General features: G+C 32.4%; 1 pseudogene; it reads left to right on the plus strand.

Moving 5' to 3' along the window:
• The window catches only part of LOC142325807 (potassium channel subfamily T member 2-like), a 235,472-nt pseudogene that overhangs the window by 32,763 nt on the left and 176,199 nt on the right, over positions 1 to 26,510 (plus strand).

Consider the following 26,510-nt stretch of genomic DNA (forward strand, 5'->3'; position numbering starts at 1 on the left):
TGGTGTGTTTTTGGTTGCTATTTGATTTAGACTCGGTATATTCATTCGTTAATAGTGTTCTGGCGATAGGGCAGGTCCTTCAGGCTGCTGTTCTCCACGTTGTTCTATTCTTCGCTAACCTCTTTGTTACAGTACGTTTCCCTTTACCGTTATCCCATCCGTCGTTTGAAATTTCTTCCTTCCGTTCCATTCACCGAGCCTTCGACCGTATTCCGCTAATAAATACATTCCTCTCGTACAATATCATAGCGTTTCCTTTTCCTGTATGAGATCGCATTAAGCATTTTCTTGTTCTCTCCGATTCTCTTTAATAATTCTTCGCGGTCTTACTATCTGAAATTTATCGTTCTGCGCCACACCCGCATTTCAAGTGCTTCAATTCATTTTCCGTTTTTGTTTCTCGTCGTCCACGTTTCAGCTCCATAACGCATCACGCTCCAAATAAAACGTTTCATTAATCTCCTCCTCGACACTAAGTTTAACCTTCCTCACAGTAGTCTTTCCTTCTTATTAAATGCCCGCTCGCTTCTTGATATTCTTGTTTTAATTTTCGTGCAAATCAGGTCATCGGTTATAAACCCACCGGGTCGGTCTAGCGGTGAACGCGTCTTCCCAAATCAGCCGATTTGGAAGTCGAAAGTTCCAGCGTTCAAGTCCTGGTAAAGCCAGTTATTTTTACACGGATTTGAATACTAGATCGTGGATACCGGTGTTCTTTGGCGGTCGGGTTTCAATTAACCGCGCATCTCAGGAACGGTTGACCTGAGAATGTACAAGACTACACTTCATTTACACTCGTACATATCATCCTCTGAAGTATTATCTGAAAGGTAATTACCGGAGGCTAAACAGGAAAAAGAAAGAAAAGGTCATCGGTTATAAAGCTCCCTAAATTCTGAAATTTCTTCACCCGATCTAAAACTTAATTTCATATCTTAATCTCAATCTTCACCTCTTTCCCGTACGTTTTGTCTTCTTATTGCTGTTCGTCATACCCCGACTCTGGTAAACTTCGTTTAATTTATACAGCGGTTTATTTAGTTTACTTTGGCTCTTTTCCCGATACTTTTTCCTCTTTTTCCATTCAGACAGGATTTAATTATTTCTTCCCGATGTATAGAAAACTATTCGAAGTGTAAAATTTAATCGATGAGAACGCGAACATTTATTTTGTAACAAATTATTAAGGAATCTTTTACTTTTCACCCTGCCTTTTTCCATACACCTACGCTTGCACAACTCCGTCGACTTAACTGCTCCTCTAAGTTACATAATTATAATAGTTTTACCGATAGAGGAATAAAAATTTTTGGAAATAAATTTTGCAAGATATTTTGGATAGTAAACTTCGCACTTTCGTTTTAATACTATTTGACTGTTGCAAGTTGTACGTTAATATTTGCAACAATATTTTAATTTTACAATTTTCATACGGCTATTTTTCGAAATCCTTTAGTGTCGCTACCGGTCAGTACACCTGGATTTAGGCATACATTTACTATTATTTATACTTTTCTTTTTTCTGTTTAGCCTCCGGTAACTACCGTTTTGATAATACTCCAGAGGATGATATGTACGAGTGTAAATGACGTGTAGTCTTGTACTCTCTCTGTTCGATCGTTCCTGAGATGCGTGGTTAATTGAGACCCGACCGCCAAAGAACACCGGTACCCACGATCTAGTATTCAAATCCGTTTAAAAATAACTGGCTTTACTAGGACTTGAACGCTGTAACTCTCGACTTCCAAATCGGCTGATTTGGGAAGACGCGTTCACCGTTAGACCGACCCGATGGGTTACTGTTATTTATACTGTTCGTATATAATATACTGGATTACAGGGCGGTTATCAAAAGCGGAAGCGGAATTAATAACGAAACAGGATACATAATTTCATAAAAATATTAAGCGACTTATCTTCGCCTTTTCTCGTCGTTTGTTCTTGTACTACCGGAATTTATTAATTTTTTTCCATTATTTCAAACGATAATAATTCTGATCGATTTCACACGCCGTTAGAGTTAAACGTCTTATTGACGAATTTGCATTTACGTTTAAAAGCAGGAAGTCGAAAGTTCGATCAAAAGTGAAATTTAATCGACAGGTCAAAATTAAAATTAAAAACAGCAGCGGCTTAAAATGATTTTGTACGGTGTAAAATGCCGCATAATGTTTTTTACTTCATTGTACGAACTAAAGGAAGTATTGTGACGGCGAAAGATTTCGGTTTTCAGTTTTTAACGAAAATATCCATTTTGACTAGTTTCGGTGTGACGTCTATACATGTATACGTATATCGCGTAACTCAAAAACGATTAACTGTAGGACTTTGACGTTTTTGATTTAGGACTGTTGTAACATCTAGTTGTGCACCTCTCCCCTTTCGATCGCAATCGACTTGACTAAAAATGACCAAAAAAGCCCAAAACTCTAAAAATTTCGATTTTGGACTTTTTCTTCGCCGCAGCAATAAGCCTTCAACGAGAGCTTCTCGGCGATGTACCGTAAGCGGTACTTATTTCCATTTGTTCCAGAGTTATAGCCAAATAACATTTTTGGACAAGATCGAATTACTTTAAATCTTTGTTTCTACTCCGGAAGGAAAAAATCTACACGCTAAAAATATATAATGAATTTAAAAATCTAATCGCATTTTGGAAAAAAACTTTAAAACAAACAGAACAATTAAATTTTGAAATTCTATTCGTTTGTTAAGCGGTTTAAGATAAAAGAAAGAAGGGAAATTTGTTCTAATTTTTGGGGGATTTAGGGTTAAAATTTATTAATGAAGCGGCTAACGAGAGAAGTCTTTCTATGGAAAATTTATTAGCACCTTTTCTTCTTTCATATAGTAATACCGATATACTTAGTTTACCGTATTTGGCTTTTATATATAAGTTCAATATTAGAAGAAATAAAGTCAAATTACTAAAGCCGGGAAATAATAAAAACAATTTTAATCAAAACTACTCGTATGTAATTTTACCGGCTTTTATTTCTCAGTCGCATATATTGTAATTTACTATTGACAATGTACGCGCGAGAAATAATTTATTTGAATAGATAAACAGTAATCGATAATAGTTTGCGTTTACATTACACGCTTACAAAAAAAATGCCATTAGATGTATTATGAAGAACGTAAATTTATATGAATATGTCTGAAGCGATACGTTTTCTACTCTGTGTTTATTTACAAGATACCGGAGAATATTTATGTAATATAAAATTATTTCGCAGTTCTTAAAGAAGTTTATTCGAGGTCGCCTTATCGGAGAATAAATTTTAAATTGAAATACATAGATGTTTCATACACCGAATATGTGTTTACGTATTAAACGTAAATAGATACGTATATGTTTGTAAAACGTAAAATATATACTTGTGCTCGCGACGTAAACTACTCGACATCTTTTCTTTTTTTGAAAAATTATTTTTATATTCTGTCTTTATTACCCCGTTTAATTTTATTAAACAAATTATTACGCGTAACAGCGGTACAGGAATTTCGTTAAATCCAGCGTCGTATTTTTATAATTTTGTACGATCCGTTTTAAAAACGTATCGGTTTACAGGTTTGCTTCTTTTAAAAGAAACTACGTCTGAATTCGGATATTATATTTACGATGTCAAAAGCAAACAATTTATTTTCTCATGTATTATGTACATAGCGTTTTACTTACCGCTATGGTCACCGTGGGTTTTCTCAAACCTTATACAAAATGGAAATTGTTGTAACCGCAGAGAACATTTTACGTTCTTGTTATTTGTTACTCGCATTAATTACTTTTTATAGAAACCTTCTCAATATATTGAAAAGTTTTGAGCGTTTGGTAATAATTCGATAACCGAATTTCGGTTAAAAAATCGTAAGTACTTTGAAAATGATCGTAGTAGAGACATCGGTGTAATATTATGTTTTATAATGTACCTTTTATTTTCTTCTTTTTTACGCTAGGGATGGAATCGGCAATACGATTTACAACTTATTTTGTGAAACGTTTCAATTTTTCCCATTCCATATGAATTTTATATCGATAGCTTCAATAAGAGGTATATTTAATCGATCAAACGTAATTCATGAATACTAAAATAAGTTTTGATGGATATTAAATTTGGGACGTGCAAAAACGGTTCGCCTTCAAAATTGATCGAAAAAGTAAGATCTTCGCATCACGATTTATTCGTTTGTCTGAAAGCAACGAACGACTCGTACTCGCCGTTCAATTCGTACGCGAATATGTTTATAACGATAGAGATAACTTATATAGTATTTATCGTAATTACCTACAGGTATATACGGTTTAGAATCGCACTCGTATTACGGAGTATTTATTATGCGGTTACGTATTCGGTTATTGCCGTACTTGCTACGAGGCAAAAAAATAAGGTATCTTAATTGCAGCAGGTAAATTAAAAAAAAAAAAAAAAACTGTGACAAAAACTTGGTACTCTCTACGCAATTTGAGAAGAAAATTTAGAATGTACCGTCAGTTTTATCGAAATTAAATGAACGGGAACGAAATGACTGTAAATCTTCTTTAAATAATAAAGTTTATATCGTATTTTCTTAACGTAAGTAGCGATAGCTTTTTTTCATTTTGTTATGAAATCGTAGTAAAATAAGTTCTGAAGTACTAAAGATTTATTACAGTTATACTATCTTTATTAGGTTAGCGGTAAAGTAATTTTTAGGCGTACAGTTTCATTAAATATTGTTGCAAACACAGCTTTTATCTTGCGGTTATATATGGATTAAGCTAGAAGAGAGTCTATTAAGTAATGAACAATCATAAAGATTTAACGGTTTGAGTGATGTATAAAATTTTACTGGATCGAGAGAACACTAGATAAATCCGTTATCGATAGAAATGCTTTATCGAATTAAGAATATTTTATAAAAAGTTTATCCTTTTTGACGAGTCTTTTTTTTAAAAATTATTTCTTAAGAAAATTTGTTTTCGTTATTTTATTCCTTGTAATAATCCCGTTCGTTACATCTAACGGAATAATTTTAACTTTTAAAAAATTAAACCGGGCAACGCGTGTTTCACACGTGCTTTTCATATCGAAGAGATAGATATCCTTGTACCGAAGACCCGTTTATAATAATGAAGTGCAGAGATGAAATTAATTAAAGAAAATTAGTATTCGGTATTACGTAGTGAAATTTTGCATCGTTCATAATAATTTCATATACCTAATCGAGCATAGCCGACTCTATCTGCTTTCCGTATTTAAAAGAATTATATTTATATTCTTTCTTTTCAAATATAATTCCGTAAAATTTTAATAAAATTAATTCCGCTTAATTAAAAATAATTAATTACATGTAAAATGCGATTTCAATTTGTTATCCGATAAAATTTACTCTTATTTCAGAAGTAAGTCGTGCAAACGTTAATTAATCTAATCGTTAAAAATATAATCTATATCGTACGACTCGGTCAGTGCGAAATTCAGGTCCGATGTTAGTGTCGATTCTGTTTTAACGGGGCAAAAATTAGAGGTTTATTCGTTAATACAATTTGAGAGGATTAATTTTTCATTTTGTTAATCGAATTTGTCAAGCGAATTTTCATGTTACTGTGATATAATAAATATCGTATCGATCTGCCGCGGTTTAAATAAACGAGAAATAATACCGTGATTTTTTTTCTAACTATTCGTAGGCGAATTAAATATAATAAATATTAAATGAAGATGTATGACGCGATCGTTAGGATGAATCGGATATGTTAAACTCAAAAGAATTTATTTTCATTAATTTTTAACGTGAAACTTCTGTTTGACTAATTTAATTACGGGTTGTTCACGATTCGAATAGCGTGAAATAAATAAAAAACAAATATTTATAATTCAGACAAGATGCGTATTTAATTAAACAACGAGTGGTCTGTAAAAAGAATAAAATACGAATTTATAAATGTTCATAAAGAGACTTGCGTTGAAATGAAAATAATTTAAATAAAGATTAAACAAATAAGATATAAGATCGTTAATGATGCTTGACGGACGAATTGCATACACGGCTGTTATTGCGCGACGACTGACCGGTCCAGCTAGCCTTGCGCGCATACCCCCGCTACTAGAGTGACATACCGGCCACCAAAAAATATATTTTTTAAATAAGACTAAGTAATTATCTAAAATGTTCAATAATAAACGATAAAATCATCGATCAAATAATAAAAAAAAGGAGAATAATCGCTAAAGATCCAGGCACTAAACACTTGTAAACAGTTAAACAGAGTAAAATAAAATAAACAAAGTTATTCGGCATTATCTGACACTGGTAATTTGCTAAGCTTGCGATCGAACTCTTAAAGACACCTTGATTATTACGTAACGTCGCAACACGAACAAATTTGTCAGAACCAGGATGAGTCTCTTTGAGTACAGCTAACTTCCATCGCAAAGGTGGTAAATTATCTTCTTTGACGACTACTACGTCATCGACCTTGAAGTTGGATCGATCAGCTTTACACTTGTGTCGTTGTTGAAAGGAGTTCAAGTAATCGGCCCGCCGGCGCTGAATTCCCTGAATCAGCGGGAATTCTCGCAGCCCGCCAAAATGTGGTTAGTGAGGAGGTATGAAATGCCATTGACAAGATTCAATCGTCGGCAAAGTTGACGGTTCGTTTCCCTTTACTTCGTTAAAATTGTATAAATCCTTTAATTCGTTACGGGCATTAATAAAATTAGAACCGTTATCGCTGTAGATATTGGCGCATTTGCCTCTACGAGACGTAAAACCACGAAGTGCAGCTACGAAAGCCTCGGTCTGACTAACTCTAGATGAACCGGTCGGGTGAAAAGGCACATGAAAACTGCTACGTGAGCCTTAATTTTTGTTTTAGTGTAACGTGTTTCTGTTTTAATGTAGAGCGGACCAGCGTAGTCCACACCGCATTAAGGAAAGCTCTCGACATGGGCCAAGTCGAGTAGGCGGTAAGTTTTCCATTAATTGAATACGATAAGTTGAGTTCAACTTAAAATATGTAATGCATTTATGCAGTACAAGCTTGATTAGACATCTTATATTTGGAATCCAGTATTTAGTATGAATTGATGCGATCGACAATTGTGGACCTGCGTGAAGTAGTCTGAGATGTTCATGTTCTACGATTAAGCGAGTAAAATGATGTTTAGGTGGCAATATTATTTGATGTTTAGCAGAGAATGGAAGTTCTGTATGCTGCAGGCGTCCTCCCGCTTTCAATAAGTTGTTCTTGTCAGTAAATGGATGTAAATCTGGAATTTTTGTTTTATATGATAATGATTTTCCATTAGACAATGTTAAAATTTCTGTATTGTAACTTAACCGTTGTGCTAATCAATACAGATATTTAAAGCATTTTCTAACTCGGATGGAGATAACAGTAGATTAGGGGTTAAATTTTTAGATGATTTTCTACAATTATTTATAAATCTTAAAAAAATATGCAAATAAGCTAAAATCCTGATCTTGTGTAGTAGTCATTAAACCGACTTGTTTACGTTCAGGAATTTCTTGCCGCTCGACTGATGCTTTCGGCGCAATTGTCCGGTTCAGTTCATTACTTAGAAGCCAATCTGCACCGCACCATCAAAGCGAGTTCCTAACGAGATCTTTAGGGATGACGCCTCTTGAAAATACGACTGCAGGATTGCGGTTTCCAGGAACATGATACCGGTCTTCAATAGATGTATTTTGTTTGATCAGCTACAAACGTTTTCCAAGTCGACGGACATTTTTAGATCCAGAAAATAACAACATTGTCTACGGAATCTGTCCGTAGACAAATTTTGTTAAATTCGATGGAAATTCTTTCTATAATTTTTTTATTAAACGAGAAAGTAGAAGAGCTCTAAACGCGGCAGTGATATTTGCTTTAAAGATACCACCTTAGATTTTGCAGTTAAAACTACCTTTCCTGATTACACCGAATGTAAACGCAGACACCACGGGCTGATTCGGAGGCATCAAAAAACCCTTTGAGTTGGATATCGTTAGATCTTTCACGCGACCTAACGATCTTTATTTTATTTACTAAAGGAAGCTGAAAGTAAATATTCTTCCAATCGTTCTGGTAACAAGTCATCCCAGCCAAGGTTGGCATGCCAAATGCGTCGCATAAATATTATACAAATTATTACGGTGGGTGCCAACAATCCTAAAGGATCAAAAATTGATGAAATGAGTGTTAAATCGTATCTTTTAGTAAATTTCTTGTCGCGGGGTAAATTTTCGATTCTGAATTCACTAACTATTTAAAATTGATCGTTAGACGGTCGCCAAAATAAAGCTAAAGCCTTTACGGTGTCGCTACAATCAAAGTTTAAAGAACGAGGCGTCTCACGAAATTCTGGTGGAATAGTTTCTAAAAGTTTACTCGAGTTAGTCGACCTTTTTCTTAACGGAAAACCTCCTGACTTAACGCTTGAAAGTCACTTTGAAGAGAAATGGCCCGATGTAAATCTTTTGCTCCAGATATACAATCGTCGATGTAAAAATCACGCTGAAGAATCTTTGCGGCTTGATGATATTTGTCGGCTTCTTCTAAGGCAAGTCGCCTTAAACACCTGGTCGCTAAAAACGACGGTGATACAGTCACATATGTGACGGTAGTTAATCGATACTCGCGCACAGGTTCGTCGCTAGACTTTCTCCACAGAATGCGCTGAAAGTTGTAGTCGCCAGGAACTATCCTTATTTGGCGATACGTTTTTCTATCGGCTGTAAATGCGATTTTGTGTGTACGAAACCTTAACGTGATAATCTAATAGCATAAATCTTGTTGAATCGTAAAACCGACTCTCAGTAGGTCATTTAATGAAATATTGTTGCCGGTTTCGAAGATGCGTCAAAAACCACACGAGTTTTGATTGAAACGCTTAAGGTTTTAAAAACGGCATGAAGCGGCAAAGAGTAACACGATTCATTATTGTTAGCGGTTCGGCTAATTTCATACGACCTAAGGATTCATATTTGTTAATAAACTTACGATAATCTTTCTTTAATCGATTATAGCGGTTCGGTTTTTTCTGTAAGAAATTTAGTATCGATTGAGCTGCAGGTTTTGACTCGCCGAGAGCTGAAGGTTCTTTAACGGTAACTTTGCGATGTAGCGGCCAGTTTCATCTCGTATGGTATTTTCAACGAAATGTTTTTCGCAGAGTTTCTGATCTTCTGACCGAGTAGGTCAACCGACTTCTATTTGTCAAAACCTCTGCGTTTGTTGATCTAGTGATTATCTTTGTAAAGCGAATAAACTGTAATTAGTGGAACCGACTTATCTGAACCGGGTGAGTATTCACCGCTTATGATCGATCCTAATTCGGTATTTTGAAGGACGAGAAAGCATCCTTCACGAGTAACTTTCTCCATACGTAAGATTTTCATAAATACTTGAGCGCCTAATAATAGGTCGATTTTTTGTGGTTTGTTAAAAGTCGGGTCAGCAAGATGAAGATTCGGTGGTATATTCCAGAGGTTAAAATCAGTTATAGACGAGAGCAAATTAGTACTTATTTTTGGTAAAATATTGCGATTTAAATTCAAAGCAAAATTAGAACGAAAAGATCGTATATGAATAAATACACTGTATTTAGATTCTGAGGCAAGGCTATTAAACGATTCGATCGATCCCACCCGGTTTGGGTTTTAATTTTAATCGCCGCATTAGTTGTTCTGTTGCAAAACTAACTTGAGAGCCACCGTCGAGAAGTGCTCGACAGACTTGTAGGTTACCAGACTTACCTCGAGTTTTTACGATAGAAGTAGCAAGTAAGATTTGAGGTCGTTTCTTGTGAAACGCATGATAACCGGTATTCGTCCGATTTGTTGCAGACATTTTCTTGCTGCGGTATCCGTTTAGTTTTAGGTTAAGCTCCATTGAAGTGAAAGGTGGTATGGTGCCGGGCTGCACATTTAAAACCCGCAGATGTTGATTTACAATCTTCGTAAGCACGATCGGATCTTAAGCGATTAGCGCATACAGATTGTTACGTTTGACTAAACTAAATCGTTCGTTTGGTCGTAATGACAAATATTTAGGACATTTATAAATTAAATGAGGCTTGCTACAAATTTTACAATCTTGATTTGTCGATACATAGGACAATTTTGTGGTTTTAAGCTGAGACTTTACATTTTGAACGGTCTTTCAACGGTTGTGAAAACGCTTTGCCGGTCAAACAATTATTTTCTAATTGTTCGGTTTGACATTTTCTCTCGAGAAATTTAGTTACCTTTTCCAGGCTAGGAATCTCATGTTTGTCACAAGTCGACTCAAATTTAGTACGAGTGGATTTATCGTGTCTATCAAGAATTAGTCGAGTTAATAATAATTCCTCCGATTAAATAGGTACCTTTAATGCTAGAATAGCTTTTCTATTATTAGTTACATTATTGATAATGCGTCTTAATTCAGTTGATGCGCCTTTGTTAGCCGACGGCATTGTTAATAACATTTTAACGTGCTTAGTGACAATTAGTTTTTTATTGTCGTACCGATTACATAATGCCTTATATGAGCGGTTGAAATTAACGTCTGTAATTGGAGTGTTCTGTACGAGTTCTCTAGCCTCTCCCTCGAGAGAGGCAAGGAGATAATGAAATTTTTGAATGTTACTTAAAGACTTATTTATTATTAAGCCTTCGTACGTATCCTTAAAACGATACCGTTTGGTGTAATCGCCGGAAAACGATAGTATTTATTGCCGGTAAATGAAAATATCCGTTGTGAGATCGGTTTGATCGGATTAAAGTTTCGTTATTGTTTCGGATTGTGCTCAAATGCGGTTCTTGTTTGACTTGACTTAATAATCCTACGCCTAATATTGTTTCAAAACGGGAAAATAAATTACGATAAAGATCTTCAAAATCGATTCTATAAGATGTACGGTCAGCTATGTCTTTTATTTCTAATTTACTTTGAGTAATATTAAAATACTTTAGAATTTCCGGTAATCTCCGGTATTTCGTATACAGTAACCGAGTATCGGAATGGTTTTTGAAATTGTCTAAAAATGTGATGATTCCGGTTAATTAGGCCTCTTTGTTTAATAAGTTTGGATTTTTCGATTTTATCCGTATAGATTTTATATTAATGTTAGATCGAGTACAAACATAAATAGGATGACGTTAGGATTGAATTCGTAATATCTGAATATCACAGGGCATGTAAATAAAATTATTAGGTCAGTAAATTTAACTTAGACAAGTAATTTAGGACCACCGGGTTGGTGTAGTGGTGAACGCGTCTTCCCAAATCAGCTGATTTGGAAGTCGAGAGTTACAGCGTTCAAGTCCTAGTAAATCCAGTTATTTTTACACGGATTTGAATACTAGATCGTGGATACCGGTGTTCTTTGGCAGTTGGGTTTCAATTAACCGCACATCTCAGGAACGGTCGAACTGAGAATGTACAAGACTACACTTCATTTACACTCATACATATCATCCTCATTCATCCTCTGAAGAATTATCTAAACGGTAGTTACCGGAAGCTACACAGGAAAAAGAAAGACAAGTAATTTAAATAAGGAGATAAGGAAAGTATGACAACATAGGAATAAAATTAACGATCGATTGGAATGAGACGGAGCGACTTCGCTGTTATATATTACATAAACATCACGTACAAATTAACAAACGAAAGAACTGCTACGGTAGACATAACAAATCGGCGACGACCTTATTTCAAACTGATCGATAATGAATAAAATGCGTATCGGTCCTTGTTTAACGTTATAACAGTGAAATATTAAACCGTTCACGATTACGCGATCGAAATATTAAATGTCCGTATCCGGTTCGGTCGGACCAGAATTTAAAATCACAACGAAACATACGGGTACCAGAACAGAAATTTGTAGCGTAACGAAAAGGTTTATATCGTCCTGCCGAGGGCTGCATGCCAAGGTGTGCCAGTGCCTATGATCCTCTGGGGACTCCAGGGGACGGTAGGCACAGTAAAAGAGAGAAGACCCGGCGCTGTGTTTTCAGCAGATATGTCCGGACACGGCGTCAAGAAAGGGCACAATAAAAACTCCTCAAAAGAGCTGACCTACCGTGCCAGGTATACAGCCGGTCGGTGGGAAGGCTCGTTAGAGTAACCAGGCACTCCTCTGGGTGGAGTTATACCCAACAGTCCGGACCGACCTAGTGGAGTAGAGGGAAAAAAATAAAAATCTCTATAACTACTAGTCTCAGAGACGTAAATGCAGTGTCATTTTATAACTTACACGGTCAGCTCACCGGTAAGACTAAGTTTGCGTCCCTGGTGAGGGGGTTGGTGGGGACGGGGCACAGCGCAGATAGGACAGAAATGGCGGTCTCACTCATTTCCATTCAGCATAGCCGACGTCTTAGACGTAACAGCTCGGTGATTCGTGTGTTTGTGTTTAGAGTTTGTCGAGGTAGAACGATTTAAGCGATAATAAGTTTTTTTGGACAACATTTACGTTAAAAAATTAAAGTAAACGTGTAAAAAAGTAGAAAAAATTTAATATGTCAGCCTCAGCCCGCGCAAAAGCCAGCCGGAAATATAAATTACGCATATAACTGGATAGGAAGGTTATGGGCAACGCATACCCCAATGTCCGGTACCGAGCGAGCGAGACAGTTTCGGGAGCGCCTCTACCGCTGCTTGTTGTACCTTATGTTTCTTACTTCTCATATCGCAGACCGATATTGAACAAAATTGTCGTCGAATATTAGTCGAAATATCGTGTACCGTTTAGCGCGTTTTATGTTAACATTAAGTTTAGTACGCACTCGTTTTATTTCAATCCGATGCACTAAAAGTGACTCCGGGACATACCGATCGACCAGTTTATCTGTAGAGTTGGCCAAATTAAGGAACTAACATTTTCCATCGGAGACTTTGTTTTGTTAAAAAAAAAATACGATTGTGGCTCTCCCATTGGTCGATCTGTAAGTCGGAGGAACTTCATCCAACGTCTGTAACGTTTCACGTTAAACCAACGGCCGTACACCCCACACACCCCCATCCGATTTTGTTCATTTATTACTTACAAGATATGCGCTCTTAATCGCATTTTTTTATATCTTAAATAGTTTTTTCTAACTAAAAATATCGGAAACCCTCTTTATCTAATCCAAGAACCGAAATATATTAGGTTTAATTTAAGATTTTTGTCTGATCGTCAAAAAATATATCGGCATATTAATCTAAATTAGCTATAGAAAATAATTTAACTGCTGTTAATTATACTTTAGTCGCTTTAAATATTTGTAAACTTGTAGAAGACTAGCAGAGATTTATTTAAAGGCAAAAATAAAGCGTGCAAAAACGAAAAATACATACGTTTTCCTGGTGAAATATTGGAAAGATTAACAGTAAATATTTAACCGATAGTTTTGTTTCATACCGTTGACTGGCGTAACAATCACGGTATTAAAAAATTAATTCAAAGAAAGTGAAAAAAAATAGACCGTATTTATAAAGTAATAACTTCAAAAATTGCCAGCCCGATAAAGATAGCGTACAGATATTTATTTTTGTAATAATTAATAAATAATTCAGAATCATCTTGATGTGTATTCTAATCTTTTACAACAGCATTTACAATAATTATAAATAAAAAAATTTAACTTTTAACACTGATGCGTATAATTCTATCGGTGCCTAGAATTATTATCGTTGTTTGGACTTTATTTCTAAATTTTGAAGCGGATTTTTATGTTCATCTCTTTTTTTCTGTTTTCTTCCGAAACCACCGCGAAATATTACTTCAGAGGATGAATGAGGATGATATGTATGAATGCGAATGAAGTTTAGTCTTGTACAGTCTCAGTTCGACCCTTCCTCACTAAACGTAGCGATAAAGGACGCTAGGGTAGGGCCTGGATTCACCCTGGAGTGATTGTGTTAAAGCTTAACGGCGAGGACCGGTCACTTCGGGGGTGCTAAAAAAAGGATTAAAAAAAATAAAAAAGGGTAGGGCCTGGAACGAGCTGATTACTTACTGACCTGGATGCTGATCCATGAGGGATGCCTATGGACCGGTTCGGTCGGCCAGTCGCCCCCGTCTTTCTGGCGAGGTGGCTCTTCCTGCTGTCGAGGAACTCGTTCCGGTGTTTAGATTCAGTTCACTAGACAAATTTCTCCTATCGGTTCTGGATATATCATCGCTCACAATATTTTTAACACTAGAAATAGCACAAATATTGGAATGTATAAAAAAGTACTAGGATGATCGGTCCGATTTGGGCATATGCGGTTTTTAGCAGATCTTGACATTTTGATGGAAACCAAAATGCTAGATAGAAATTTTCCAGATGATTAACGTTCATGTGTTCAGTGCTGGCCTCTAAATAAGCTTATATCTCCAGACTGCTGGACTGATTTTGACCAAACTTGGTCAGATTACTTCTACATATGGGACATTGACGCCAATAAATTTTCAACTTAAAAGGGCTAGGGGGTGAGGCTGTAGAGCAAGGTCACCCTCAGTATTTTAAGATTTCACCTGATTAAGGTCATATTTTTCTTAGGCAGATTTGTTAACGATTAAAAAACAACAATATTTGCAAAAGTTTTTTGCAAAATCACAACCCTACCATAAAAAGTGGTCTAAACTACTGCTACATTGGGACGTCACAGGTGAGTGGTAGAATTATATAAATGAATAATATTTAAAGTGTAAAAAAGTAACTAGGTTGGCCAGGTCTCAAACTTGATCGCCCGGTTAACTCGGTACCTGGTGCATAAGCCTCATGACTACACCAATCTGCCAACCGTACAAGCAAAATGTTTTCAATGTAAGATGTGAAATTACATTAGTTAGTGTTGATTGTTGCTACTAGTATCATCACACCCGTGCGAATTAGTTAGAATCATTTAATTAAATAAATGAAAAAATATTATTTTTAAATAAAATAAATATCTTAAATTTTCCCTGAAGAATGTTTCCTTCATTGATATATCCTGGGGAAATCAATTACTGTGTTTATCACTTACTTTGCTAAAGATAGGTAAAAAAAAAATCCAAATGTGAATGTAACAAACAAGAGCACTTTCATACGTAAAATTATTTCCTCTGTTTTTCCATTAACTTTTGTCATCTTTTTTTTTTTTTGCAATAACTTTTAATTTGAATTATATGTTTGTCCAAATTTTTATGTCAGTCTTTTTTCATCCTTACTATTCCATTTTTTTTTCTATATTTCAACTTGCATTTCAACTATGTTGTGTTAAACTTAATGTCTAATTCTGGATGTATTTATATTGCATAATTTAGTTTGTAAATGTAATTAAAAAAGTACATAAACCCGTAATTAAGTAAAAGTACATAAAATTTTATTTCACTAATAACTTCTGATTTTTTTCATATTTTTTGTTTTTGTTTTATTCTTATTATCGGATTATTAATTATTGTAAAAGTTGTTTTTTTACAATCGGAGGTTAATAATTGTTAATAAATACATATATTTAAATTAAAAAAAAAAAGTTAATAATAAAAAGCACATAAAGTCGTAATTTAATCGATGTGCCATCCTCTTGTAAGATCCAAATATTTCATTAATTAAAATTTTATTTCGCTATAACTCTGAAACCGATGAAAATAAGTACTGCGTATGATATATCGTTGAAAAGCTCCCGATGAGGGCTTATTACTGCAGTTAGAAAAAGTCCAAAATCCAATTTTATGGAATTTTGGGCTTTTTTGACATTTTTGGTCCGGTCGATTATAATCAAAAGAGGAGGTGCACAACTAGATATTACAACAGTCCTAAATCCAAAATTTCAACATCCTACGGCTAATCGTTTTTGAGTTATGCGAGACACAGACGTCACGCCGAAACTAGTCAAAATGGATCAGGGATGGTAAAAATGGATATTTCCTTTGAAATATGAAAACCGAAATTTTTCGCGATCATAATGCTTCCTTTACTTCGTACAAGGAAGTAAAAATGAAATCGTGATTATCCTCTTTAGATAATCGAAATTAAAATTAATTAGTTTAAAAATAATGGAAATTACAATGTTACTTTTCATTAGGACTGACATTCAAGCGCTTTTTCATTCCGTTACTCTTTTTGAAAAAAAATTGCTTTGATATTACAAAGGCTGAATTTATTGTCACTAATTTGAAAGAACAACTTACTATCGACAGTTATCATTGCAAAATGTTGATTTCCTTCTGTTATAAGGAAAGGAATCGTTCCTGTTCTTTCACAAAAAACGTAATTCATCTGTACGATAAAGTCCTTAATAGTTCTCAAAGACGTGGGACGTCATTCAGAAATCGATTCAAAAGTTTTTGACACATTAACCTTACAGTCCTGATCTCGCACCGTTAGATTTTTTTTTTTGTTCGGTTCTCTCGAAAAGTTTTTACATAGCACCAAATTCGGCAATAACCAGCGAGTCAAAAATTGCGGTATAAGAACGGGTCAGATACCGAGTTGAATAATCCTTTACTACTGCGATTAAAAAGTTCACGGAAAGATGGCTACATTTAGCGGGGATTGTTGGTAAATAGTTTTAATTTCATTATTGAATAAATAATAATTTTTCTACTGTCGTATATCTCTTTAATTTCCGATCGATCTTCGATTCTAACCCGAATAGTAAATGCAATTAACTTTTTTAATCGAATATTATATAAAATTTATTCTCTCTTCCTCTCCTCTCTATCATAGCCTCTAAATACATAAAGATTTTAATACTTGCACTGATGCTCAGATATTTGGTGTTATTTACATAATCTACATTATAACAGCAATTTAATTATAACATAGCCATTATCACACCAGTCACTTTTGCCTACTTCCAGATTTATTATACCATCTTAAAAAGTCTTATATTACATTATGATGCTTTATTTATTGTCATTGTTTTTTGTAACTATATAATAGGACAGTACAAAAACTGTATCTAAACTTATCTAATGTTGTTTCAAACAGAATAATATGATAGTTCTTGTTTTGTTATAAAGAAATTTAAAAATGTATATGAATTATTTTTTTTGTAATAATAAAAGTATTAATTCAATAAATTTTCTAAGCAACACATTATTTATTTAAAAAGAAAAGTAAATATATTATTTAAATATCTGTGAGTAGTGATTGTGTTTGTAATGGCAATGTTTGAATAATTGATTTCAATTTATAATAAATGTATTTTAGAATATGGTGTAATGATTTACTATTAAAAAAGAGTGATCATAAAAAGCAGATATGTTTATTTCAATAATTTAAATTACTTTGTTACATTAATTATAAAAAGTAAAGCACCAAAGCATCATAAAACAGCATTAATGCTATTATACTGTTTTATATAAAATTATTGAACTTATCATCTGATATTATGACAGCCTGCACCCAACTCAAATCTAAATATTGTCAGTTAATGTTAAAGAAAGTCATAATATTTTCTAATATCAGTATATTTCAATTTAATTTGATGTATATACTATCTAAAGATGTGTTGAACTGGATTTTTTATTTTATTATAACTGGAATGAAAGATTGCAAAAACTTATTTTCATCTTTATGTTATTTGAATAATTATAAAGAATATGATATCCACCTTAGATTTATTTTGTACTTACAGAATATTGTAATTCAATTTCCAATAATAAGTTCTGTCTCAATTTGTTGCTGCTTGGAAGTATTCGCAGAGATTATTGTAACTTTTGTAAATTGCATTCCCATTGTTACATTATTATAGTTACTAGATATTTAATTATATTTATATGATGAAATTTAATTGTTACTTTGTAAACAGCCTAAATCTAAGCAGTAGCGAAATTTATTAGTGTGACAAATGTATTTCCCAATCGCAATATAATTTTTTACATTATCATTAACTAACATACTCTTTATTTCTGCTAAATCACCATTTGATGTATAAATTTTTAGCTTATTGATATTTGTTGCTTATATTTGGATTTTATGTGCAGAGTGTTTTAGAAGCATTTGGCACCTCTTATACCAGCAATATAAAATTGACTAATGTTACAAATCTGTTTCTCAAAACTATTATTTTAAACTATACTTCCAAAATGTTTTAAGAACAATGAATATACATATATATATATATTTATTTATTTAAATATATTTTTTTTTAAACTCAACTAAATGAAGATTCACAAGACTTCATTTTTGAACAGGACCATTCGTCCACCCCATTCGTACCTAGATGGTAGATATCACATCTAGGTGGTATCTAGATATGATATCTATATAATTTATAGAATAAAATTATAGGGCAGTTTTACATGATGGATTAAATTTAGTAACTATTTTCTGAGCTATACATTGTATCTGACTTATCTACATAGTATTTGGTAGAGTAGGTTCAAATAACATCACTAGAGTGTAGGTACTTGTGTAAACAACCACCACTACATATCAGTTGTGAGTAAGATGGCTATAGTGCAACACAAGGTTTTCTGTGTTCTTGTATACAATAAATCTCCATCAGCAACTGCAGTGCAGCATGTGTTTCATCTCCTATTTAACATTGATCTTCCTTCAAGGAAGAGCATATGTCATTGGTTTCACCAGAATTTGAACAAACAGGGTGTGTCTGTAAAGGCGTGAGCGTGGGCCAACCGCATGTGAAAGAGGAAAACATTAGATGAGTTGAAACTTTTTTACAAAGCCTAAGAAAGTCAACCCGTTGAGCAAAGAGAACCTATAACTTTTACAGGCTCTTCACAGAGGTGACAAACCAAAGTATGTTGAATTTTGTGATCAAATGCTTGAAAACATGGAGGATGACGCTTTTCTTCTGCGTTTAGTGATGAAGCAACTTTCCATCTCAGTGAAAAAGTGAATACACAGTGTTCCCATATGGGGTCTACAAATTCATGATATACTGCAACATGAGAGAGGCAACCCCCAAGGTTACTGTATTTTGGGCCCTATCACAAGCAAAGGATTTTGGACCAGTCTCTTTTGTGGAACACAATTACTGGGATAACATACCAGGACTTGCTGGAACACTGGCTTTTCCTTCAACTAAATGAAGGTTCATCAGACTTCATTTTTCAACAGGACATAGCTCCATCCCGTTGGTACCTATGTGTTCGATGTTATCTGAATGAATCTCTACCTCGATGATGGATAGGATGCATTAGGAATGATGATCTGGCTCTTCAGTTCTGGCCTCCAAGCTCACTTGATCTCATGCCGTGTGACTTTTTCTTGTGGGGGTTGATGAAAGGTGCAGTTTACATACAGACTCTACCAACAAATCGTATCATAGCAGTAGTGAACTCAGCATCAAAAAAATATGCTTCCTCATATGTGAGATGAGTTCGGCTACCGTTTAGATGTGTTCTGTGCAGCCGAAGGGAGTCCCGTTGAACATTTAACAATTGTATCTGTTAACTTTATTGTGAGTATTATCAGATGCAATTTACTCACATTTATCTTTAGTTCTTAATTTGGAATACAGAGTTAGAAAATTGAGTCTTATCATTTTTAATTATTCTGTATATATATATATATATATATATATATATATATATATATATATGTGTGTGTATGTATTTTTCATGCATAATTTATTTAAAAATGATTGTGTTAAAAGTTATACAACTATTCTACAAAGATGTCTAAAAAAAGGTCAGCTCTATTACTCTTACAGATCCTTAAGAAAAAGGGATCTAAGGATGAAAAAAAATATTTGTAGAAAACAGCAATTAAAATATATACTACCAGTATATATTTCAGATAATTATGATCAATCTACCCTAGAATCTTTTCCTTTACCTGCTCTTTTAATTATCTTGTTACATTTTTAGTTTTATCAGCAGACTTTTTTGAAATTCATTTAACTTCTCAATTTCTGTATTTATATTTTGTCAAAACTTCATCTACCAAAACACAAATTTCCCCAGGGATCTAACTAGTCCTCTTTGTAGCTTTGCATTTCAATATACAGCCTTCATTAAAAGTTCTGATGGTTTTTATAGTTGGAACCAAAAAATTATTGATTTTTTTTTTTTTAAGAAAATTTGTTAATAAATCTTCAGGTCAGTTCAAAGCAAGGGTTTTATTTCTTCCATTACAATGCCATAAATGGGAAAATATTAAAATTAATTATAATTTTGAGCAGGAAGTGATCCTTTTTTAATTTCCACCGCATTCAATTATCCTCTGAATACATACCGTGTTCTGTGTCATCATCAAATGTCCCAACATGAAAATAAACAGCGTAATAACAGCAGATTTCTTATTTAATGTATTTTAACAGCTGATCCATAATACTTTCTGCAGTGTTTTTGCTTCTATTCTAGCAGAGCTGAATCGATGAAATATGGTATTAATGTTGAATTTTAAAGCTAATTTGGTGAATAATGCTTTAAGATGATTGAAGAAGAGAGAGCTTTGTGACAGTAATCGTGTAGCAATTTAAACGAAGCTTGTCAGGTGGGCCACCACCAGATAAAAAATTAACAGATATAAATCAGGTAATTAAGGATGCAGTATGCAGAAGACTTTTGAGGTTAAGAGATTAGAACAGAGTACGGTGGAATAGAAAAAAATGCTTCTAACCAATCAACCGGCTAATAAAAAAAAGAAAGTAAATTGTGTAGTTTATTATTAGTGTAGTTTACAGCTGCTTACGTTTTCTGTGTAACTGAGCATTTGTATTTGATTATTTCAACACACCTGTTCAGTTGTAAAAAATATGTACCAAACCTGTCATAATCATCAGTCTCACATGAGAAAACTATTGAAAGTAAGTTACATTGTTAAATTATTATGTTATATTTGAAAATATATACCCTTCAGTAAATTGAATGATTTTTTTATATAATAATGTAATTTTGTTTGTTTTGTTTTAGTATACTCACCTTTAAGAAACATGTTCATCCCTGTATTCCGTAACTGTTGGCTTGCTAAAAAGTCTCTGGAAAATTTGTTTGTAAGTATCATACCTTGACCCCATATTCCCTATATTTTAATCGGTCTATTTCATTAAGATTATCTATATTTTTATTATTGTGTTTGAGAAATTATTTAAAATATATGTTTAGTCAAAAATTCTTTTTCTGCAAAAATTATTTTTGGAGGTAAATGACACTTAATCTTCTTCTAGTCTTAGATCAGTTGTATGGAGTATAGTTTATTAATTAGTTACAGCTGTTACTTTTTCTACGGTTACAATATTTAATTTCATTAAAATACTGTATTGAGGTATCTACTTAGCGATTATATATTTGTTTTACTCCATATTCAATATGACCAAAACATAATAAAATAATATAAAAATCTTATAACTTTAAAGGTTAAATAAACATAATAAATTTATAAACACCAAAATATTGATAAGAAAAAAAGGGAGAAAAATGTTATTTTGATGATGGGATTATAATTTATTTTTTTAATGAAGAAAGAGAATGATGAATGATAAAAAATGAGTAACTACTTTCCATTTAAACCTACCGTGACATGTTTATTACTCGATAGTTGTACATTTTCAGAAGAAAATAGTGTTTGAAGTGGTCATCCACTTTTTCCATTACAGCATTTTAATGTACAAAAAAAATTCACTTTTTGGGAATATTGCATAAGGTTTTTAAAACAGCGCTAATGGTATCTAAGCCAACAACACATCCATTTTTTGTGATTTTAAATTGTGTAGTCTTAACAGAAATTTTTTTGATGTACAACTTTATATAATTATAACAAACAATTTTGTATATATATATATATATAGTGTGTGTGTGTGTGTTATAAAGAAATAGAATTGTATTAATACCGGATAAATAAAGAATTTAACTTCTTAGAACATGTAGAATGAGTGGAATAAAGCAGTCTATCCATAATAAAAAAGAAACAGAAAATTTTTTTCTGTTTAAATTTTTTTTTAACTTACTGCAGATAAATAATCTTTATTAGTAATATATATGTATTAGCTTTTCATAATAATTTTTTTCTGGCTAATCTGGATTATGACTTATCCTGATCTATTTTAGTCCTGATTTAGCCAGACTAATATACTAAGCCAGACTTTGTATATTATAATTATGTAATATAAAATATATCACAAGATTTATTGATTCATTAAGAACGGAAGATGTTTAATGCAGATTTCTAGAAATGTAAAAATAGTTAATTTAGGAAACTAGATGTCACAGTTATCAGTGATCATAAGTCATAACTTAAATAGAATGGTTATAAAAAAGATGTTTTTATTGTAATTTATACTTAGCGTTATGTATGAAACAATTTCACCAATGCCTCCTACATTAAGTAACTCGCACGATAATGCATTCAACAGTGAATGTTCTTCAGAAGTCAGCATCCCTGATTTTTAAATATAAAATTTTCTCTTGGAAGAAAATATGTTATGAAAAGAAAATTAAACACATTTTTGTTGTTGAAGAAGAAGAATATTGTATTCTGTTTAGTATTGATTTACGTATCGATTTATTTAGAGATTATTCACAATGATATTAGTAAAAGTGTTGAATTATTGCATATAACATGATAAAACGATGTATGTAATCATTCATATTTTTGAAAATCTGTTTGTTCTATTACTGAACTTGGCATAAGCCATTAACAGAATTCATTGCAAACATATGAAGAAGTTTTTTTTAAATTATTCATTTTTTAGATCTTACCACACACACTTTCAAATGACACATATGAATGATTCTAAAAGTTATAAACTCTGCAAGATCTCTCAGTTTTTAAAACTCAGAAATATCTAAAGTAGAAAATCTTGTAAAATAGTTAAATCTTATCTTGGATTTTAGTATTGATATTTTTAATTTTACAATTTCAATCGGCAAGAATTACACACACATTAAGTGGAACAAATTGGAAATCAATAAATTGAAAATATATGTAACTAGCAGACGTGGCAATGCTTCACTATTGCTAGATTTGAGTATTTATATATATATATATATATATATATATATATATATATATAATTGCAGACACAGCAATTGCTAGATTTGAGTATATATTTAGATTAAATGAGCACAAATGAAAGTTTGATAAAACATTAACAAAATGAACGTTACGGACTTCACAAAATTTAACCTTTCCCGTTTACCCTTTGTTCCTTTTCCCCGTTTCCCTTTCCCCCTTTGCGTTTACCCTTCTCCCATTTTCCTTTTTCCTGTTTTCATTTTTACCATATTATTTTCCCTTTCCCCACCCCTTTCATTTCCATTTTCACCTTTTCCCTTTTACCTTTTTCGATGTTTTCCTTTTCCAATTTTTCCCTTTCTCCCTTTTCCCTATGCATAAATAGGTCCACTAGGTTTTAGTCTGCAGCGGACATACATATCGGAAACATTGAAATTGAATCGTAAAATATTTACTATAGCATGTGTTATTTTTTCGTCCAACAGATAGCGCTTGTGATTACTCAGATATATAAATAGTAGGTATATAAAAACAAGCGCGTATTCGAATGCGACGTCTTGTCAACATTTCAAAGCAATCGGTGAAGAACTTTCAGAAATTTAAGGTTTTGAACAAATGAAAATTTACAGTTTTATTTATATAGATAAGACAGGTTTTTGGATTTTTTCTGGTTTTATTTACATACATTAATAGCAAATTGGCTGATCAGTCGGTGTAGTAATTTGCATATTGTTTTCTAGGCGAAGCTCTTATTGAATTCCTGATAAATGTTTGGGACTTTTTCACTCACCTCGTTTTCCTCATTAAAATATGTATGTAATATATCTGAGGTTGTAATACTTAAAATAAAATAAAATATATTTATTTTGCTAAAACTCTTATATGTATGTACACTATGTTAATTTGTTCTATATTAGTACCAATGAGACTGCTATGATTAGATATTCTGATATTTTAATTCTACTATCATACAAAAAAAATATATATATTAACATAGAATTTAAAAAAAAATACTATAAAATAATATGATGAAACTAAGGAAACGTTTTTGTATTTTTTGTACTCCATTGCTTAGGTTTTTTCGTATCATTCAATGATCTTTGTTGTCAGTTATTTTGAAAACTAACAGAATTTTAAAACATGTTTTCAGTTCCCTGCTGACTTGAAGCAGTGTATATAATGAACAGGAACAAATATGTTAATTTGTTGCTTTAAATCATTATCTCTCTTACGACTATGATGCAGTGATAAAGCATCAGAGATGAAAGAGGCACTAGTCAAAGTCGTACATTCTGAATGCAATCATATTCACTGTAAGCCAGCCCCTCTGGTAAACAGATTAAAGATGTTATTTGTTTGGCTGAATATCACCCTTACTTCATTGAGCTTGATATAATAGTGGACTATTTATTTGACTTGCTGAAGATAAATATAACAAATGTTTGTATCATAACAGTTTAAATAATAGTAAACCACTTAGCTACGCTTCCTATAAAGCCTGGAATGAGATAATTTTTATTTTTGAAGATGGTTTTGTGCAACTTATGACTAATGTCAGAGTTGCTACAACTATTACGATTATTGGACTTAACATACATCAAACCTTTACTATGTACTTTAAATGGAAATAGAAATAATCATATTAAGTATTTAAAAAGTTTTTTTTACAGAATGATTTACATAGAGCCATGCAGAAATCTCAGTCAGCTCTTTCTCAACAGCTCATGATTTTATCAACAACTCTTCTTTGTTTAGTCTTTACCAGGTAAATTTTTAATTGTTTTAAAAGTAGACCCTTTATTTGAATGTAGTTAATAATTTTTTAAACCGGCCTCTGTGGTTTGGCCATTCATATCGAAGTACTGGGTTCAAACTCCAGTCATGGATGGCATTTCATATATCCCATCCTCATGGCTTTCTAATACAATCTTCCATCTGCTACAGATGTCCAATTTTTTAATTATCATCTGTAAATCTTTTTTCTTAATTATCAATGTTATTTCATCAAGAAAGTTCCAGGTTTGAATCCTGATCAAACATGAAATTTTTAAAATGCTACAAAATTTCTGTAATTTTTTCCCTCTAGTAGGTTGGTGTTTGGAAAAGCATGCAACAATGAAAATCCTACCAAATTTCTCTTGCCTAATTCCAGAAAATATGTAAAAAATTGTTATAGAGTAAAACACTTAGGGGTTATGATACACTGAAAAAAATTTTTTTTTTAAATTTAAAAAAAAATCTTTAGCTCAATTTATTGTCCATTTCTTTCTGGATGAAGTGGTGTAATCGTTATTTACATACGGTAATTGGAAGTATAAAAAAAAATATATAAATTAGAAGCATATCATATCACTTTTGCAGTTTCGAAGTCAGAAAATACTGATTTTTAAGTGTGTATTACTCTGCTTCAAAAAGACTTAAAAGAGATATTTTTACCTTGTTGTAAAGTTTGAAATTCGCGCTTTTATCCTCGCTGTAGTTTGTTGTGGTACCCCTACTTAGAATAGTGAAAACACATGATCGGTTGCAGTGCGCGAAAGTTTTTTTTGTTACCTTATACGCTGTGTGACCGTGATTTTTAAGCTTTTACTCAAAATAATAGGTAGATTTATGTGACTTCTTTCCTACTAACTTTGCAAGTATTGTTAGGTTATCTTTATAAAAATCAGTTTCGTTGAAGATTACCGTACTGCAAATAATAACGTAGTGATTTTGTTTATTTTGATAGTTTATTCATATGTTTTGTATTTTTTGTGTAAGTATTTTTGTATTTTTCTACTAGTAAGTGAAAAACAAGTAATCAATCTTTTATATCTATTTTCTGAAAATTTTGTTTTTCAGATAGGGTAACAGCTCTAACTTGAGTAATTTTAGGTGAATCTTCATGATTCATCTAAAATTACTTTTTTTTTTAAATAATAGTGTTTTCTTTGATTTTAAGCATTATAGTTTCACTTGTTACCGTAAGACATATTTCCTTGTTTTTCCTGTTTTTTTTTTTGTATATTTTAGAGTTAAAAATTAATTTTTGGCACTAAAGCTTAAATTTTTTTCAAAAATCAAACAATTAATGAATATTATGTCTAGAACATTAAAAAAAAAACTTGGTGTATCATACCCCGATAATGATAATTTTGTATTATATTAATATTTACATATATGATTTTATTTTAATTCAAAAATAAATCTTATCACTTCATTTTACAGTGTAATTATACAACATCAGTTATCTTTTTTTGTGTATTACAATGATTCATTTGTTTAAATTAAAATCCATAATCAGTTATAAACAGTAAAATATTATTTAAATAAATTTGTTCTAGGCTATTTATCAACTGAAGCTCCAGAGCTTCAGTTGATAAATTTGTATTATTGGCATTTTGTAAATACGACCGAAAAGAGGATAGAGTAGATAACATGAAACATACCATAGACCTTTTTTTTAATAATTTCTCTCCTTGTATTTATGTACATTTTAAGGAGAATTCTATTATTGCTCAACTGTAATAAATTAGAGAATACAGTCTTTAAACATTACCGAAACAAATTATTTTTTTTTGCATTAGTTTACTTTAAAAAGCACAAAATACAGACACTTTACATCGGTTATATATTAATAGTTTTTGTTAATGATAAAAGTTAATGGTGGGTTA

This window comes from Lycorma delicatula, chromosome 5 (genome assembly GCF_047948215.1).
Source record: "Lycorma delicatula isolate Av1 chromosome 5, ASM4794821v1, whole genome shotgun sequence".
Taxonomy (NCBI): Eukaryota; Metazoa; Arthropoda; class Insecta; order Hemiptera; family Fulgoridae; genus Lycorma; species Lycorma delicatula.